Genomic DNA, 20,455 nt, shown 5'->3' on the forward strand with positions numbered 1-20,455 from the left:
ATATTTGGGATCACTTGAGGGCATACGTGATCCGGGATTCCATAAATATCTTCTTTCATGGATGTGTCGAAAAACACCGTAGAATTAGAAGTATCATAGAAACGAACACTGTGAGGATTGTAGGAAGAAGAATTATTGTTACGTGACATGAAATCAAAGTACAATGTCATAAATCGGGTCTGAGAATTAAGCTCGACTAGCCGTTCAAAGTTATCGATAACCAACGGGTTTAAGACGCTACATCGAATGAGTTGTCGATATGAGAGATCCCACAAACGGTTTTTCAACGGGAGAATTCCCGCCAGTACCTCGAGACTCCCCGTATGAGTCGACTGCATACAACCCAAGGCTATACGCAAGCAACGATACTGGACTCTCTCCAGCTTGATAAAGTGTATTTTCGCGGCTGAACGGAAACAGAAACATCCATACTCCATCACTGACAATATCGTTGTTCGGTACAGCCTTATAAGATCTGTTGGGTGAGCTCCCCACCAAGTCCCGGTCACTGTACGTAGAAAGTTGATTCTTTTTTGGCATTTTCGTTTCAGATACCTAATGTGACATCCCCAGGTACCTTTGGAATCGAACCAGACTCCGAGGTATTTGAATGTGAAGGCCTGAGCTATGGTTTGACCCATTAGTTGAAGCTGTAGTTGTGCAGGTTCACGCTTCCTGGAAAATACTACCAACTCAGTTTTCTCCGTGGAGAATTCGATACCCAGCTTTAGAGCCCATGTAGACAAAGTGTCTAAGGTAGTTTGTAATGGTCCTTGCAGGTCGGTAGACTTGGATCCTATAATAGACAACACGCCATCATCTGCAAGTTGCCTTAACGTGCAAGAATTTTCAAGACATTCATCGATGTCATTGACGTAAAAGTTATAAAGAAGGGGGCTGAGGAGTTAAGGTGATGTAATGCAGTCAATACGTTGTTTCGATGTATAAACGTGTGAGTTATCTGCAATATTTCTCGAAAACAGAAAATTATTCCAACTTTCTTTGCGTTTTGCCTTCGGTTGGTCAGTGCTTAAAGAAGTTCAAGTAGAACTGCCATCTCCGCCTAGCAGTCCAACTTAAACCGCTTAGCAGACGCAAAGCTTACACAACTTATGTAACACTTATTGGATATTACACAGGGTGCAATATCCTTTCTGACGTCTCGGGCGTAAAATTATTGCATTTGATGTACAATACGTCCACATTTTTTCACATCGATTGAAAATCCCATTGGGTTGTTATAAATTCTTTTTTCTGTGTGGCTGATACGATTTTCACAAACTTATATTCAAATGAAAGGTCTCAAGACCCCATGGAGAATTCCTGAATTCCCTACACACTTAATTTAGATCCCGGCGAAAAAAAAATGCTGAAAACGAACGGCAAAGCGATATTTTACTGAAATTTCGGCTAAGAACAGCTTTTTCAAAAATTCTTGGTTTATTATTTCCGATCTCTTGGTAATTCATAATGTTATATTCATATTCGGTTTTATAAATTACCGTGTTTACCAGCAATTTGTCGTTTGCCAAAATCAGCAAATTAATGATATCCACTTACCGAAATCTCAATAAACAACATTTAGACAACCGAAATTCGGTGATTCATCAAAGTAGTCTTTTTTTCAGTGCAAAACTGAGCGATGTGAATAAGATCATGTGCTCATATTTGAAATCAGTCTCAACTAAAAATTAAATCCAAATATAGCAAAATGTTTCGTGATATTAAGAACAAATTTGTTCAATGTTTGGCGATTATTCGTAACACGAAATTCCCCAGAGATTTCTTACAGATACGGGAGAAATATCATCGTAACGCAAATCTACTGCATGAAATTAATTGGACTCCGATATGATATATTTCTATAAATATTCAATATTTTATTGAGCCGCTACTTCCGTTGTAACCGGAATCTGATTTTTTGCGGATAATCTATTTGTGTTCCATACTGTAAATAAAATGGAAGTTCATCCATTCTACGGTGTATGTGTTTGGCAGTGTTTCCTGCATGTGATATATTATTTCTTATTTTATGTTTCCGAGCCTATTGATTGAACAGCCAACATAATGTTGAAAAAAAAATGAGATAACGAGTTTTAACTTGAATGTTTATTTTATATTTAAAATTTTACTTCATTCTCGGCATTAACTCACGTTCATTTTGGTAATTTGTTTCGAAAAGCGACGAATATCTCGGTAATTTATAGTCTTTTCGAAACCGAAAATGAGGAAAGCCAATCTAAACTGTCAACTTTTTTTCCAGAAAAAAACGAAAGCAATATATCGGTATTATAATAACATTATACATTGGTTCGATAGTGGCATTAAATTATTATATTTACAGCATAAAATTCCGTAGGACTCCGAATGATTAATCGACCAACAGTTTCAACAGGACGGAGCCACGTGCCATATCTCGCGAGAAACGTTGGCAGTTTTGATAAAAAAAACTTCCACAAGCAAATCATTTCCAGAAGCACTAATTTTTCTTGGCTGGCTTGGGAATGCATGAAACATCGAGATCTGGTGTTATCCCGAAATTACCGAAAAAAGCAGGAATATTTCGCAATAATCGGAAGAGAAAGTAAACAAAGAGAATCTCTCATTGTTACATACGTCGTTTTGAACATTTTATGCAGATTTGTTATATTTTTGCAAGGGCCTCATTGAAACTGGTTGGAACCATTCGTCCTAAATTAGGTTACTGAACAAGCTCTAGTGATATCTCAGTTAAATCGTTTGGAATCAGATTAAAAATAAATTCCGTATCGAATGCAGCAGTCGATATCGAACCAATCCAAGTCGAAAACCTTTTGGAAATCATAGTGAATTCCAAATCATATATTCTAAGGTAAAGTACATAATATTGAGTAATTTTCTGGCGACGTGTACTTCAACCATCGCTTTAACACTGGGATGGATCAGTCAAAGTGAGACACCAATCCACATGCGGGTGAGCGAGAACACAAATAACTATCGACGCCCGTTGTGTCTCCTTTCGTCTGCAGTGATTTTACTTCCCATTTCGCGTGTGTTAGTGAGTGAGGTGTCAAGTCTTGCCTGAATGCTATTCCATCTCTTTATTGTGTGTTGCTTTTGCTTGCTTGCGGGTCGACGCGACAAAACAGCCAACCAGTCATCAGATTCGTAGAGCCTCGTTAATTTGTTCGCGAGTTCATCAAGTCATCGGTTCTCTACACCCCGCCGGAAAAAAGTGCTCTGTAATTGCGCGTAATAAGTATCGGAATTTTCGGTTTTCCCGTTTCTTTTTAGTTTTTTGGTTCCGAGTTCTGTCCGCGTGTGGCGCGTTTCCGTTAACTTTTTTAACAGTTCCGTTCGGTTTTCAATTACTGTAGACGTCGACCAGCAAAACGGAAGCGAGTCTCCGGGAAGTTTCCTCCAGCGGAGTGTGAGTGTGAGTTTTGGTGGCCATTGGTTTTTTTTCTGCTTCTGGAATTCAGTGCAGAAAAGAAGATTTTCATATGCAACGCGAGAGAAAAAAAAAAGTGAAACGTGAATAAAATCTGCTTCGTTCGAAAATTGAATTGGTTTTCTCGTTAGACGACGACACCAGAGCCAGTGGAAAAGAAAAAGTGAAAAGTGCGTGCGTGTGTACCCAAGAGAGGCCAAGCAGCAGTGGTAAAATATAAGTAGCCACCAGCCCACCACCACACACTAGTAGTAACTGGAAGTTTCATATTAGGGCGACCGTGCCTGCAGTTGGAAAGAGAGGATCAGCTCGTGGGACCACATTTGCCGCACACCCCGGAACGACGGTGGAGTGCCGCAACGATAGAAAACGGGTGGGTAGATTTTCGTTTTATGTCGATATCAGAACCGGACATTGTGTGACGGAATTTCAAGAACCCGAATTCCGAGGGTTTTCACCAGCGATCCCATGGCCGACGACGTCACGTCATAATGTGTAGTACTTAACCACTGGTTGGTTTTTGAAGTGTTCGGTGCGGTAGGTTCCGGCAGGTCGGGAGAGGAGAGCACTATCCAGTTTCTGGAAGTACGAATGAAATGGCAAAACAGACCGGCGGCGGTGGCCGACCACTGACAGACAAGGCAGAGTGAACGGGAAGAAGCAGTGCGAAGCAGACTGGTTTTTTGAATAATTGCTACTCCTTTCTTCTTTCCATCCATTGCAGGGCTGTCTCTCTCTGTCTCTTGCTCTGAGTCGCTTTTGTTTGTTTCTGGGTTGATGGTGTGCGTATAAGCTCGTTGCAGCACTCGAGTGTCATACCGGAAGGGTTAGCAGATTGATCTGTTTTTTCTCAGGTTTTCTCGTGGAAAGTAAAAGCACTATTTTAAATGCGAAAATGTTTCGAGGATGGAATATTTTTGGACTCAGATTTTGATTCAGAATTTTGCAGTAATGAAGTAATTTAATTCCAGGAATTTTATCATAAACCATGGATTTAATAAGATAAAATCGAACGATATATCGACAAGTTTCACAAGTTTCCAAACAAAAAAAAAACAACAATATTGTTATATACTGAAAATGATCTGGTTTCTTTTCACGAATTATACCTCACATTGATAGTCAATATCTCAAATCAGCTCGGCGATCCTCAATCAGCAGCAGCAGCTCCTATGCATAAACATAGTTGAGATACCAGTCTGGTCATCGCTTTCGTGGTCCATTCGGTTACCACCTCGTACAACACAGGCAAAATCATCTGAGCGAAGCCAATCTTTCGGCCGGAGAAAGTTGTTTGCAAATTGTGTGGATCTGGTCGTAAAACGAATAAAAAAAACCTGCAACCTGCAAAACAAATCAAATTGCATTCACACTGCAGGGGAGCAGTGTTGCCAACCATCACGTTTGGCCCGGACGAACTCAACAGGTGGAATACGTGAGACGAAAAGCTAAATCACTGATTTCTATTTTTTCCCCCTCGTAGCAGCACCATCTTCAATACTTGTTAAACCTTGTGGAGTCATGCAAATCGACCTGGGCGCAGTAAATGTTGTTTGATTTTCCAGCCGCCGACTCCGGAGTCCGGCTCCAGCCGATGGGCGATGGGCAAGGGGTCTGCCTTGCATGCAAACACAGAAATGGCCCTCCTTGACCCAGTAAGTCGCAGTTTGTAGCAATGGGCACCTGGGAAGTGTGTTTCATTAGCAACGGTGGAAATCGATTTGATTGGACGGAAGTAAAAAGTACGACGCGACGACGACGGCAGTGAAAATATGAAGACGAATTGTGACGATTGCAAACCCACACAATTGCTCCACGTTTTCGTAATTAGCTAAACGATGGAGCACTGATAACAAGAGTCGACTTTTCTGTGTACTTTTGGTGTTAACATCACTCGACCAGTTCTCAGCGCACCACGGGCATATTTCCGACATAGGGTTTCGAAGAGCACTCGACTCCCCGTCCTGACGTCCTGTTTCGCAGAATCGTGTGATCAATTTTCTTTTATTAGGTGCCGGAGTCCGGCAAGCGCCTTATCGTCACGGTATCAGTTTGGGTGATTGAAGGTATGACATTCTGCAAGAGAGATAAAAAGTAAACAATACACCGATAAGACATTAGACTCATCGATTGAAAACGGTGGTCAGGCGTATTCATTAGCAGCTTTGAATTCCCCCCTGTTTATTTGAAGTTCAAACAAGTTGACACGAAATTCTTAACGGCGATTTATGCAATTGATTTGCAACCACTTGGTGGGATGTATGTTTCCGTCATCGTCTCAAAGCAGTGTGATAGAATGGTAACCGTTTCGATAAATCAATACAAAAACGATAGAAAAACAATGGTTTGGCAAGCAGTTTGTAAGTGTAGTATGCCGTAAAATTTAATTTATTTATAAATCCTGACAAATGAAAAAGATACCTGAAGGTCGGGAGTATCCAAAAACGATACGAAGAAGAGAAGCTTTGAGATCTTAGATGCAGTGCACTTGAATTGGCGAAGGATCTCAACCGACTGAATCGAAACATTCGTCGACAAGCAAGATTTATTTCAGACCAAGTTTGACAAGACTTAAAAAAATCTTACGGTGACACAGAAACAAGATCTGATAAAAAGAGCGAAGGTCCTGTTAGAGAGTGTCGTGGAATCTCTTCACCTTCTTCCGTTTCGGGGCGAGGCCAAAAAATCGTACCCGTGTTGGCGGTTCAATGCATAGAGCACTAGTCTTACAAACCTGTTATCGTATGTTCGAGCCCCGATCTTGAAGGGTTCTTAGTGCCAGTAGAATCGTAGCACCAGTCATGCAATGGTTCTGTACGCTATGAATCGGTTGCGAAGTCTGTGGGAATTGGTCCGAGGTCAGATTCCATCAGAAGAATGTAATACCAAAGCTTTGCTTATAAAAGAAGTCAGTTCGTCCAATTGTTGTCTTCAAGGTAACGAAGAGTCCAATTGTTGTCTTCAAGGCATTGCGGTGGACGACGAGACCAACATTAAAGATAATCCCCGACCTAGAATGTTTCGACGGCTTATCCCGTCTGGGTTTTCCGGAGAAGTTTCGGTACAAGAAACTCGACAAACTTGCCAAGAAGTACTTGATGTGGCAGGTGATCTGTGGATACGGCCAATTCAACAAGCCATACATGACATCAATGACCGAATATATAATCAAATAATGACTCCAGAAGCACCTGTTGCCTTTTTTTGCGATCTAACGAAAATGACTGTGCTTTGGCAGGATTTAGCATCGTGTCAGTACGCGAAATCGATGATAGAACGGTACGAAGCCAACGATGTCTTTTTTGTGCCGAACTAGGTGTGTTCGCAAAATATGCCACAACTTCGCCCAATAAAACAATTCTGGGCTATTGTGAAAAGGGGAAAAAAGAATAGATAAAAGTGTGTTTGTTTAAAAAAAAACAGCTAATATGTTGTTTGTTTTTTTTTTGTAGATTACGATGTGAGTTGGAGAGGATTCCTCAAAACTGATCAGTAATTCCTTCTAGTTTGCAGCACTTGTTCGGTGATGGCTTAATAAACTCACTTTGCGCTACTGGTGTCCGATTTTAGGTTCAGAAAGCACCTAAAGTGAAAGCTCAAAGACATTGAAATGAAAAATACATTCATTTTTCAAGTGAACGATAATGAGAAAGAATTCACTACGCAATTAGGCGGATTTAAATAGGTTTAATAGGATTATTCGGTAGCTACTTCACGTTACACGTTGCATTTCGGACACTGGTTCCAGTGAAGATTCAGAATTATTTCAACGATCGCTGAACGCTTCACTTATATGACGGCTGAAACTCACCACTTTATTTCGTAATACAACAAACGCATTTTATACGAACGGCAACAAAATCCAAATTTATCGGTACGTGGTCGTACACAAAACTGCCGAAAAGTTCCGATTTGATTGCAAATCATTTGACCATCGCTTCACTGTGGATCGGAGGGCTGGAAGTGGAACAAATCGAAAAGTATGCTTCCGACAAATAGACAAGAAGGCAATAGCAATAATTGAGAAACTTCTGTGCGAAATGTGGTTCCCAAAGTAGCGTCAAAAATCAAAATCATTCGAACAAAAAGTGAAGCACATGCACGGACTGAAGGCATACAAAGTGAAAAAGGCGCACAACTGTGACCATTTTTTTAGTCAAAATAAAATTCTTGTTCCATAATGGACGGCGAAACATACGGGCTCAAAGATTTCAGACAGTTTCGGGTCTGGCTTTTTATACCGTCATGTGAAGTAACGCCGTTGCCGGACATTTCCGGACAAAGGAGGTCACCAAATTCCCGAATAAATATTTAATTTGGCAGGCCATCTGTAGCTGTAGTCGTTTCGTTTCTACCAATAAGGATGTGTATGAAAAATAATGCATGGGAAAGCGGTTGGTATCACTTATTAGAAGCAATAACTCTTTGTCTGTTTTGGGTATGATTTGGCCTTTTATCACTATGCGAAATCTGATCTGCAATGGTATAAGATACAATCCAATCCATCAAACTGTCCAGAGATTCACCCAATAGAGAAGTACTGGGTTCTAGTTGAGCGGAACTTTTCGGAAATAAGAAAAAGGCAAATGATAACAATGATTTCAAGAGAGGATGGAGAATCGCTACCGAAGCTTGCGAACTTAACAGAAAGAAGTATTTATATCTATAACAAACTGTTTCTATTGTACGTATAACTACAGTTCTTAAATAAACAACCGGTTCTGTTGAATTATATGTAATTTTCGCCTATAAAGTTCGAGTGTGTAAAGTCAGAGACATAACTGGATGTCATGAATACGAATAAAACAGACACTCTTTATACTTTCGAATATCAATTAGTTGATCGATTGTGTGAATTGTGCAAGCTTTCCTCTTTTTCACTACAAGAATTTGAAACGATACACCTAAACTAAAGTACAGATTAATTACTTTAAACATTCTGACACACAATTAAACATTACGAAATAACCAGTATAGTTAATAATGGTGGTCCCGAAAGGAACCTTTCATTAATGGCTTCTGAGTCGGTACTATGCATTTTATATAGCAAATCAGCAGAAAGTTTTACTACAAACTACAAGTGGTTGAAAAATGGTCCGTATATTGTATAGTGAAGAAAATTTCGCAAATTTCTTTGGGTATACAATTATTGTTCTAAATAGTAACATACAGAATTTTGATGTCAATTATTTTCAAAAGTTTTAAAAAACTTTGTTTTTCAATTATTTATGGTTTTATCATGCTGTTGAAAATTTAATCATAAATTCTTGATCATATTTCCGATAGCTTGTAGAAAAAAATATTTTGTTGGGTTAAGTACATCAAATGATATTCGTGGTAAAGTTCTGCCCATTCTTGTATCGACTTTCACAAACTGAATCGACTTTCAGAAACTTAGATTCAAATGAAAAGTCTTACAATTTCATACAACTCTTACAAGCTTCATCCGGATACGATTTCCGGTTCCGAAAATACAGGGTGAAGCTTGAATTGTATTTCAACCCATCATTTAAAGCGATAGTGCAAAAAACAGATTTTTTCTCAATTTCGCTCAAAATACGCTATTGTATCTTGTTTGAGAAATTCTGATGTCACAACGAAACGTAAAAATTTCAGCTCTCTGATTATCTATAATAAATTTCAAACGGATGAATTATTGCTCGATCGTTGCTCCAAAATCACAAATTATCACAATTTCCTCTTCTTTCAAATTTGTATTATTGAGGAATCGAGATTGCTGAGACTATAAACTCATGAGTTAAAAACTCGCAAAAATATAGCACATCTGTCAGTAGAGAAATCCATTTGAGTGAGATCACGACTCTCATCGGTGATAACGTAAATAGGTGAATAATTTGTTGCTAATTAGTTACGGTAGTTTTGAATTTGTTGTTCAATTATTTTTATTTTTTGAGTACTTGCTGCTTAGTTACGGTAATAATTAGCAGCAAACAAGCAACAAATTATCCACTGGGTTTTGATTTGTTTTCAAGCTCATTTAAAAAAGGTACTTCATTAACTTCATATGAAATTAGTAAAGTACTCAAAAAACTAAAAAATAAATTGAGGGACAAATTCAAAATTACCGTAAGTAATAAGCAACTTATTGGTAACAAACTATCCACTTGATTTCGATTTGTTTTCAAGCTTATTTGGGAGAGATACTTGATATGTCATATGAACGTAGCGAAGTGCTCTAAAAAAACGAGCAACAAATTCAAAATTACCATAACTAATTAACAACAAATTATTCACCTATTTACGTTATCATCTGGGATAGGTGCCTCGTTAAGTTCATGTTCATGATGCTATTGTGGTTGATGTTAAAAACTAAAGTAGGTAGTTATTAACAATTGTTTCATTTACATTAACTTTTCTCGGATGTTTAGAGTCACGTCCGACTTGTTTGAACGGCTCAAATCACCAAAATCTTGAGCTCTTTGATCACAATCTAAATATCTCCAGAACGGTTACTTCTATGAAAAACATGGTAATATTTGAAATAGTTCTCATTAAAAACTTGAAGTTTTGCATATTTTAATGAATTGTTTCAGCTGTAACTTCTCCATTTCTCATTTCACTCCCTTCAAATTGGCATGGATTGTGAAATTTAAGTTGAGGACTTTAAGTGAAATTATTTAAAAAAATAGACGATTTTTTTTTAAATTTTAGTTTTTCGGTTGATTTTCTAATTTGAATTTAAATTCACGAAAAAGTATTCAGCTTTAGTTTCGGTGTAAATATTTTTTAACACTGCCAACCACTGCTGCTTTGTTTGAAATTATAGTTTTGGATGTTATAACACTTTTTTTTCATGCCAAAGCCTTCAACTTCCCCAAATGTAGTAACCTATACTTCCTTTATCATACATTCTCTACAAGTACGACTACAAGTAAATTTTATAAACACCGATTTTTCTGCTCTCCAAGTTAAGTAGACTGGGATTAAACGGATCATTTTTGAATTGGCTTCATCATATCTAACTGGTTATGAAATGATAGTGAAAATAGAAGCCTGTACAACCTGACCATTTTCTGCTGCCTCTGGAGTTCCTCAAGGAAGTCACCTTGGACTCGAAAAATTATGTATCTCAACGATCAAAATTACACTATCTATCGTTCGGCGATGACTTCCATATTTCATATTTCGAAATGGTTTTAAATGCCACTAAATGCTCCGTCATCTCTTTTAGTATCAAAAAGTCTGTATTCAAGTTCGACTATAATATTCCACAAACTGTTCTCGAAAGCGCATCGTCTGTTAAGGACCTGGATGTTCTTCTGGATTCCAAGTTAAATTTTAAAGAGCACATAGGGCTTACTATCTCGAAAGCCTCTGAGCTATTTGGATTTATTTTCCGCGTTACTAAAAAAAATTCTCTGATGTACATTGTTTGTAAGCTCTGTATTGCGCTTTAGTTCGCTCAACTTACGAATATTTTGCGGTTATCCGGTCACCATATTACCAAAACGAAATCCAACGCATTGAAGCGATTCAATGCAAATTTGTCCGATTTGCTCTCCGACGTCTTTCATTAAGATATCCTTTAAACTTTCCGAGTTACCATGACCGTTGCACTAGATTTAAGGAAATGTATCATTTGGATGATTGTAATGTATTGATGCTAAAGATGAGGAAGTTGTATGCCTGCTGGAGAGCAAATTTGCCAGAAACTAACTCCAGTGGGCTTTTCCCTGCTCCAAAAAAAGAATAAAAGATGCGAAGGAAAAGATAGACATTCAGAGTAAAATCCGACAACAAGAGAAGGCGCTTACTCAGAAAACAAAAGCTAATCAGAAGGCGATAAATAATTGAAACTTAAATTAAAAACCTGTTTTAATCCACCTAGTGGTGTAATGATGCCTTTCTCATATCAATCATACTATCATACACACTAAGATTCTATCCGTTGTTCGGTAATTTTTTTGACGAAAACTTTCGGTAATCAATAGAAATTACCGATATTTTGGCACATGAGCGTCATTTTACAAAAATTATGCAAATTTTTACCGGACGATCAGTGTTACGCAAGTATTCATTACCGTATTCTGTAAATAGATATACAATTCATACGGTAAATCTGAATAGTCGCCGAGTACGGTAAAACCCTACCGTCCGTATAGTAAAATAATCTTCCAATAACCGAACTTCTGTAAATACTGATTGTCGTGAAAACTAACTGTCAAACAATTGATAAAATGTTCAGTAAGAGTCTTTTTATAAACCAAACGAAAAAAATCTTGAAGAATTCATCGAATGGATTGAGGTACAGGTGCTAAAATTTTTGAAACATTAGAATCACTAAAAGCTTTTTATTTACTTACATATAAGCAGAAAATAATTTTGTATCACTTGTCCACTTGCTGCCTACACAAATCGTTCGAGGGTAATTTCTGGTGGACTCGACGGATTGTGCAGTGTTTTGGAAGGTGGAATAAAACCATAGCCACAACAGGTTGGAATTAAATTAAAAATTCATTCATTTTGTGAACATGTGTTGTTTTTTGAAATCCGAAAATAAAAGAATTTTAACCAAAGGAAAACAAACAAACAACAAATTACTGAACAATCAGTTAGATCCATTTTGTTTACAGTTTACGGTAGTTGTTTGACAGTTCAGCAATTACCGAACGATCGGTAATCGATTGTATTACCGAACTGATTACCGAACGTTCAGCTGTTGAAAATTCGGTAAAAAATCACCGAATTCTGCGAAATTTACTAAGTGTGTATATAATATTGTGGTATTCTTCAAAGTAATTTTCTTCAACTCTTAAAAGAATAACCGAAATCGGTTTGTTTGACCGTCTACTGATAAAAACTATCAATTGGAAAACATTTGAGGTCGATTTAGAAATTTTTTTAAATTTTTTCCTCATTTTCAGTGATGGTATACTATTTTTAACCCACTTTACCCTATATTTCCGGATCCGGAAGTCGGATCCGCATGAAATTCAGGAATTACGTATGGGACCACAGGACCTTTCATTCCAACCTAAGTTTGGGAAAATCGGTAGCGCCATCTATGAGAAAAGTTAGAACATATATTTTCTTATTTTTGAACATTTTACCCCATAACTCCCGAACCGGAAATCGGATCCATATAATATTCAGGAATTTTGTATGGGACCACAAGACCTTTCATTTGAATCTAAGTTTGTGAAAATCGGTTCAGCCATCTCCGAGAAAAGTTAGTGCAAAAAAACGTTACATACACACATACGCACATACACACACACATACACACACAGACATTTTGCGTACTCGACGAACTGAGTCGAATGGTATATGACACTCAGCTCTCCGGGCCTCGGTTCAAAAGTTGGTTTTTACAGTGATTGCATAACCTTTCTATATGAGAAAGGCGAAAAGGCGGGTGGGTAATGTCAGAGACATAACTGGATATCGTGAATACGAAAACAACTGACATGTTCCTTAACACTTCCGAATATCAATTAGTTGATCAATTGTATGAATTATGCAAGAATTCCTCTTTTCCACTTTTCCACAGTTCTAGATTTGCACTAAACTGAGGATATTTCCCTTCGATTTGCGAACAACAAATCCTAATAGTTCTTTAGAAAACTTTTAGAGCCATTAGAACGGCTGATTTTGTGTAATGCTTTCCACCGTTGCTTTTTCACCAATGCAAATGACTGGCAGCTGAGACGTAATCGCTCTTGTCGAAGGCGAAACTAGCTTTGCAAACGACACAAAATACATCTGCTCGCAGTGGCGATAGAATCCAAACTTATCCAATTTTTGTTCAGAGGTTTGTTTTTACCTGATTTCGTTTGTAGCTTTTTCAGCATAGCAGCATATAGAATTTTAATTTCGATATTTCGTTTCGGATTTGCATTTCATTGAAAGAAACTATCAGGATGCTGTACGGGATTCATTCCTACCTTTCAGAAGAACCAAATTGGGGAACTCTTTAAGGTATTAAGCACTGGTCGGAACATTTTTCTCGAACGATTTGTTGTACAGCAGCAGATATTTTGTTCTCTTCCTCAGAACGCGTTCTGACATGGGTCAAATGAGACAGGTTTTTCAACAGTGTACTATTGAAATACTTCAATGCTTTTTCTTTACACGCTGAAGTTGAACAATTTGTGTCTATTGGTAGTTAGATTTTAAAAATACTTTCACAGATCACTGAGCTATGAGCTGTAAAAATACGAGCAAGGCAAACGCGCCTTATGGATTATCCCCTTTGATACTCGTTTATACCAAACATTTCAGAAAAGTTTAATTTTAAATTATTTGAGATTATGTCACACAGCTGAAAATTTTATCATAAAATTGTGATCATATTTCCGATGGAGTGTAGCAAAAATTATGTTGATTCGTTAGATACAACAATGGATATTCACGATCAAAAACTTATCACTCTCTCAGAGGGTAATTTTTGAAAAGGCACCCCATAGTAAAGTAAGTCGTATTCACGACAAAAAGTAAATCAGATCATCCTGATCTTAAAATTCTTACCGAGAAGGAAAAGCTTACCGAGTATAAGAAGATGTTTAAGCAAAAAAATGGTCTTCGCCGAAATCTGTTTAACTTCTTTCAAAATCACAATTGTAAGCATTTTTTTACTTTAACATTTTCCGTACAGCAGAGAGTATAAACTAACTAAGGACATCGAAAAAGATGGAGAATAAAGTGTCTCAAACTGACGTGTTGTATGCGAACTTATTTATTGTGTTCATGTGACAAAATTATGCTGATATTTAAATTATATTTAAGTGCATTTTCAAGTTCTGCTGAAATTATCACCTGCATAAAAATAGTGGTGTAATGTTTTGCTCCAATATCGCGCGTTTTAGTTTTCAACTTTGCGCGGATTTCGCGTGTTTTGATATTAAAATTTTTCGTAACAACCCTGCAATTACTTAACGTAACGAATAATTAAGATAAAAATAGTTTCTAGCAGGATTATCAGTCACTAAAGACATGCACTCGAATGCAACTCAAGTTTCAATATTCTAATGACTCTAAATCTGTCGATGCCCCGTGTTAGTAGTTAACGTCAACTCGAGCTAGGTAAGTTTTCCATGTACTCATTGTACACACATTGATCAATAGTATTCAACGCTCCCTCAGTTACGTCCCCCCTTCCATCCATCCCGCGTGACAGTTTGACCGCTCATTGTGTTCTCCGGGCTGACCAAGCCGCATAGCCGCTCATTCATTCATGGCAAACAATACTCAGCGACAAAAATAGGGTCATGTTTGCATTCTGCTGCTTTGTTACGATTCGTTGCATGTGTCTATGCCTCTCTGCCCTTACAATGCATAATTCTAATCCGCATTTTAGTCGAGAGCCCTCCAACCAAGCAAACCGTCCCACCGAATGACCGACCGACCATCCGCGGGTTACTCCGAATCGCGTCGCCTCATGCGTCGTCTATTCTGTCACACCGTGTCCGTCTTTGTCTCCGTCCGTCCGTTCGTCGTCGTGTACGTTATGTGATATGCGATACAGACAATCGGACCAACGAATAAGTATCACTTTTCAACTATGCATGTGTGTGTATGTGTGCGTGTAACCGTCGCCGCCGGACCCACATACAAACCAGTCAGTTGATGAAATTGTACCTGAATTGATTGTAGGAGCTCTCGGGCAACCTGCCTTACTTGTGTAAGTGGGAGATTCCGCCGTTACTGTCCATTTGGGTTAACTGTCCACCGGAGGAGAGTTGCATCAACTGGATGAACAAATCCGTTGTCGAACAGGTTACCAATTTGTCACTGTTTCCTTCGGGTGCACACCGATCCAAAGCTGACTACTACAAGCCGCCTACCAAGCGGGACTATCATCGTTTTACCCTGTTTTCCCCACCACCTCCTCCCGCTGCTTTGGTGCGTCGGATCCAATCGAGCGGAAATGTTATGTTTTGCGTCGCGATTTGCAGCAATTTGAAGAATTTGAAATCAATCCGATCCGATCCGAACCGGAGACTAGTGTTGGTGTTGGTGTTGGCTTCGATCGGTCGTGGCCAGGCCAAGCCAAGCCTAGGCCTGGAAAACGCTGCGCAGTGAAAGAAGATAAGCCGCTTCACCCCCGGGGCGGGGAAAACGTGAGTAAAATTCACCGACTACAAGCGAAACAAAAACACAAAATCGCTGGACTAACATCATCGTGTGTCGGTAATTGCGATGTTTTTTCTCCATTTGATGTTGCTGTTTGCTGCAGTAGCTCGCCCCGAAAGAGTAGCAGCCGACCACACCGACACTGGATGTTTATTATCACTAGATGCGATTTTCGTTTGTGAATGCTTTTGGTAACCAAAGGGAGGGGGAAGGGAGAATAGTTTCACCGGTGAAAGAGAGGAGACAAGCAATATCGGGACGTTAAAGTAGTGTATAGTTTTTTTTTTCTTAGAGGCCTGACTGGTGTGTTTCGTGTGAAATGTTGTGGTGTTGTAATCAACTGAGCAGGCATGGAACTTGTATTCGGCATACTAAGCTTGATACTGAGATACCGAGAAACTGAGAAAACTGACGGCCTGTCGTTTGATTCAATGTAAGATTGATGTGATTAGTGGTGAGACTCGAACGATTTGTTTGCTTGCTACGACTGGGAAATTTCAAGTTTCCAAGCTTCAGTTTGACAAAGTGGAGTCGACCTCCGGAAGTAGTTTTACGAGCAACGATTTCATGTAAAAAAATGAAACGTTGGTATTCTGAAATTTCGTAATGATTGACAACTTCGACTTGTTGTGAAATCATATTAGACTGATCAAGTGATTCATTTTTGCATTACAAAAGAGATTTTTTTGTTGGTATCTTTTTGGCAACACTGTTTTTGACATATCGCGTGAATCGTGGCACAGGACACGATTCACGCGATATGTCAAAAACAGTGTTGCCAAAAAGATACCAACAAAAAAAATCTTTTGTAATGCAAAAATGAATCACTTGATCAGTCTAATATAATTTCACAACAAGTCGAAGTTGTCAATCATTACGAAATTCAACTTGTTCTGTTTGGTCTATATTTCAATCATGAATCGACTTATAACGTCTAACATTTAAATAATAGGCGCCGATAAATTTGGAGGAAGATCCACTTTTTTATCGAAAAATTGTGTTCAACGACGAAGCTCATTTCTGATTGAATGGATACGTCAACAAGCATTAATTGCGCATCTGGAATGAAGACCAGCTAGAAGCATTGCAAGAGCTACCAATGTATCTAAAAAACAGTCACTGTTTGGTGTGGATTATGGACCGGTGGCGGATTATGGATTATGGACGGTGGGCGGAACGTTACTGTGAATGGCGAGCGCTATCGTGTGATGATTGACAATTTGTTTTTTCTGCCCAAAATAGAAGAATTGGACATGACTGACATGTGTTTTCAACAAGACCCGATCAGATGCACATAACAAAATCATAACACAAGTAACAACAACAGTTGATATTTATAATAACAATGTGTGTTATTTTGAGATATTTAACAAATGAAAACAGTTGAAAGTTAAAATTTATGATAACAATATAATAACAAAATTAGTTATGATGTTTTATTTTTATTTGCAAGACTCATGATAAAATTCATTAATTGAAAAAATGAGTTCTTCCGTTGCTTTATATCGAAATATAATTTCATAATCAGAATTTCAAAGAACTAAAAGAAGTAACTAGATCACTAAATAAATTATTCATTTAATAAAAAATCTGTTTTAATCCACCTAGTGGTGTAATGATGCCTTTCTCATATTTAATACTGTGGTATTCTATTCAAAATGTTTCTCTTCGATTTTTGAAAGAAACCAAGGGATTGTTTGTGCAACTAGTATAACTAGTATAATATAGAATGTAACAGTGCTTTGCTCGCGACGACAATTTAAATTTTTGGTGTATCCGAAAATGTGCAGTATTTTTTGGCACGAACATAAAACCTCTCATTTGACCCTAAGATTGGGAATATTGGTTTTGTTTCCAGTTTAGAGATTTTTTTACGGTTTTTGTTTCGCCTGTTTAAGTGATTGTGTACAATATTTTACACACTTCACCCTATAACTCCGGAACCGGAAGTCGGATCCAAATGAAATTCAGGAATTCCGTATGGGATCGTGAGACTTTTCATTTGAATTTAAATTTGTGGAAATCGGTCAAACCATCGCTGAGAAAAGTGAGTGAGATTCATTTTGAAATATATGACCACTATTTCCGGTACTTCTGGAACTGGAAACCGGGAACCAGAACAGCCGAAATCGGTTCGTTTAGTTGACTACTGATAATAACTTGTGTAGTTTTGAGACCAGTTTAGAATTTTTTTTGCGTTTTTTGTTTCGCCTGTTTAAGTGACGGTATCAAATTGTTAACACATTTTGCCCTATAATTCCGGAACCGGAAGTCAGATTCGGATGAAATTTAGGTGTTTTATTTGGGACTATGAGAAGTTTCATTTGAATTCAAGCTTGTTAATATCGAGAAAAGTAAGGAAGTAGTTTGGAATAGGATTTTTTTCACTTATCACCCTGTGATTCCAAAACCGGAAGTCGGATCAAAATAAAATTCAGGAACTTTGTATGGGACAATTATAGCTTTCATTTGAATCTAAGTTTGTGAGAATCGGTTCAGCCATCTCCGAGAAAAGTGAGTGCAAGAAAATGTTACATACATACAGACACATACAGACATTTTGCGTACTCGACGAACTGAGTCGAATGATATATGCTACTCGACCATCCGGGCTTCGGTTCAAAAGTCGGTTTTCATAGTGCATAACCTTTCTATATGAGAAAGGCAAAACTCTTTGAACAATTTTGGATTGGAACGATTTTAAAAGTTGGCTGTGATATATTTCTTCTGTGTTAAATTTGCTATCTAATTTATTACAACTATTGTTATAAATTCTGGCTTTCGGACTTCTGTAGTTATATCAAATTCAATAATAATTGTGATACAAACGTTTCAAAATCGGTAACGATTTTGTTCCCGCTAGAGTCTTTTTTGTTTTTTTAACAGCTTACCAGCAAAAATATTTCAATTTTTTTTTACAAAATGTTTCTGAAACAACTTACTCCAGTTGTTATAATTCTGTTATTGCCATCTGATCGGGGACGGTGCCACATCCCACACGGCACGCGAAACAACGACCACATTGAGAGCCGCTTTTGGCGAACAGTTTATTTTGTTAAGGCTCATGTCTACAAGGATAAACTAGCAACGATTGACGCACTGGAAGCTAATATTGAAGCATTTATTCTTGAAATAGCGGTCGATGTGCTGGAAATGTGTTGGCAAAATTGGACTTTGCGGATGGGCCATCTAAAGCGGAACCGCGGTCATCATTTGCATGAAATCATCTCTGAAACATTAAATTCTTTTGATCGTTTAACGATTCCAATAAAGATTTCATCAATTTTCTCATTTTTGTTGTGTTTTTTTTTTCTAAATCAAATTCTATACCTCTTGAAAAATCACTATTTAGTTTTCCGTATAAAAAATAGAGGAAAATCATGAGTTGTGATTTTATGTAGAAAAAATTCCATCACAGGATGCTAAATAATTTAAAATTTTAGTACTTGAAACTCGGCCTATTTTGTAAGCAAAAAAAATCAGCGACGCCTTTTCAAAATCTTGTGTCGAATGTAATAAACATCGATCCACACCATCATAAATGTGTCCAGTAGGTCCAAAATTTAGTTCCAGAACTCGGTTCCTTCGAATTCAGTTCCGAAATCCGGGCCCAGAATTCAGTTCCTACATCAGAAAACAGTTTAAAAAAATCCAGGCTCAGGATTTAGTTTCAGAATCCAGAATTTAGTTCCAGATTGAAGTCTCAGAATCAACACAGTTATAGAAAAACCTTGCGATTTTACATCTTATAAGATGCACATGCACGAAATTGTGCAAAGCATGCTGTGTGGTTCGTTTGTAGAGGCGTGTTGTATTTTCTTCTTCCGTGCCAGCACGTACCGGTGCATACCGGCTTTGTCATTTTATATAGCGGTTTGAAAGCTTTAACACTCATCGCCCTGTATTTGCTTGCGGAACCGGACAATATGAGCTTTAATTTAAATCATGATTTGTGAAAATCGGTTCAAGCATCGCTGAGAAATCGAAGTGAGTGCTACTTTTGGAGTTGTTCTTCGCCACTTTCGGTGCTTCCGGAGCAGGAAATGGAGGACCAGTATTGTTGAATTAAGTTCATATGCTCACAAACTAACAAGTTTTGCAAACGAAAAGAATTTATCAGTCAGTTTTATAGGATTTATAGCTGGTTTTGCCATCGTTTGTGAAAAGAAAACTCATAAAATTGAACATGTTCCACTTATTGCGCTCTGGTTCTGGTTCCATAACCGGAAGTCGGATCCGGATAAAATGTGCTAGAAATTTTGATAAAACTATCGTACCTTTCATTTGAGTTTGAGTTTGTGGGAATCGGTAGAGCCACTTCCGAGAAAAGTGCACATTTTTTTTAATTTTTATATATTACCCTATAACTCCGGAACCGGAAGTCGGATCAGCATAAAATTCAATAGCAGACTATGGGACCATAGGACCTTTCACTTGAATCTAAGTTTGTGAAAATCGGTTCAGCCATTTCCGAGAAAAGTGAGTGCATATTTTTGTTACATACACACACACACACACACACACACACACACACACACACACACACACACACACACACACACACACACACACACATTGAATGTGTGTTATGTCAAAGGTGATAAAAATCAATCCATACCATCATTAATATGTTCAACAGGTCCAGAATTCAGTTCCAGAACTCGGTTTCTGGTCAAAAACTCAGTTCCTGGACCAAAATACTATTCCTGGTCTAGAACTCAGTACCATAATCTCGATCCAAAATTCAACTTCGAAATCCAGACACAGAATTCAATTCCTGGAAATCAGTTCAGGCTCATGATTTTGTGCCAGAATCCCGAATTCAGTTTCAGAATGTTGGCTCAGAATCTAGGTCCTGAACTCAGTTCTAAAATCCAGGTTCAGAATCATGTTATAAAATCTAAACCCAGTATTCAGATCCAGATCCAGAAC

General features: G+C 38.0%; 1 protein-coding gene across 1 annotated transcript in view; it reads left to right on the forward strand.

Annotated features, from left to right (window-relative positions):
* The first annotated feature begins 3,089 nt into the window (after window positions 1-3,089).
* Window positions 3,090-20,455, forward strand: part of LOC131425947 (moesin/ezrin/radixin homolog 1) — a 99,900-nt gene continuing 82,534 nt past the window's right edge. Inside the window, exon 1 of the mRNA XM_058588276.1 lies at window positions 3,090-3,803. The gene's annotated coding sequence lies outside the window, so the exon portion shown is untranslated. The remainder of the gene's footprint in view (window positions 3,804-20,455) is intronic.

Source organism: Malaya genurostris, chromosome 1 (assembly GCF_030247185.1).
Source record: "Malaya genurostris strain Urasoe2022 chromosome 1, Malgen_1.1, whole genome shotgun sequence".
Lineage (NCBI taxonomy): Eukaryota > Metazoa > Arthropoda > Insecta > Diptera > Culicidae > Malaya > Malaya genurostris.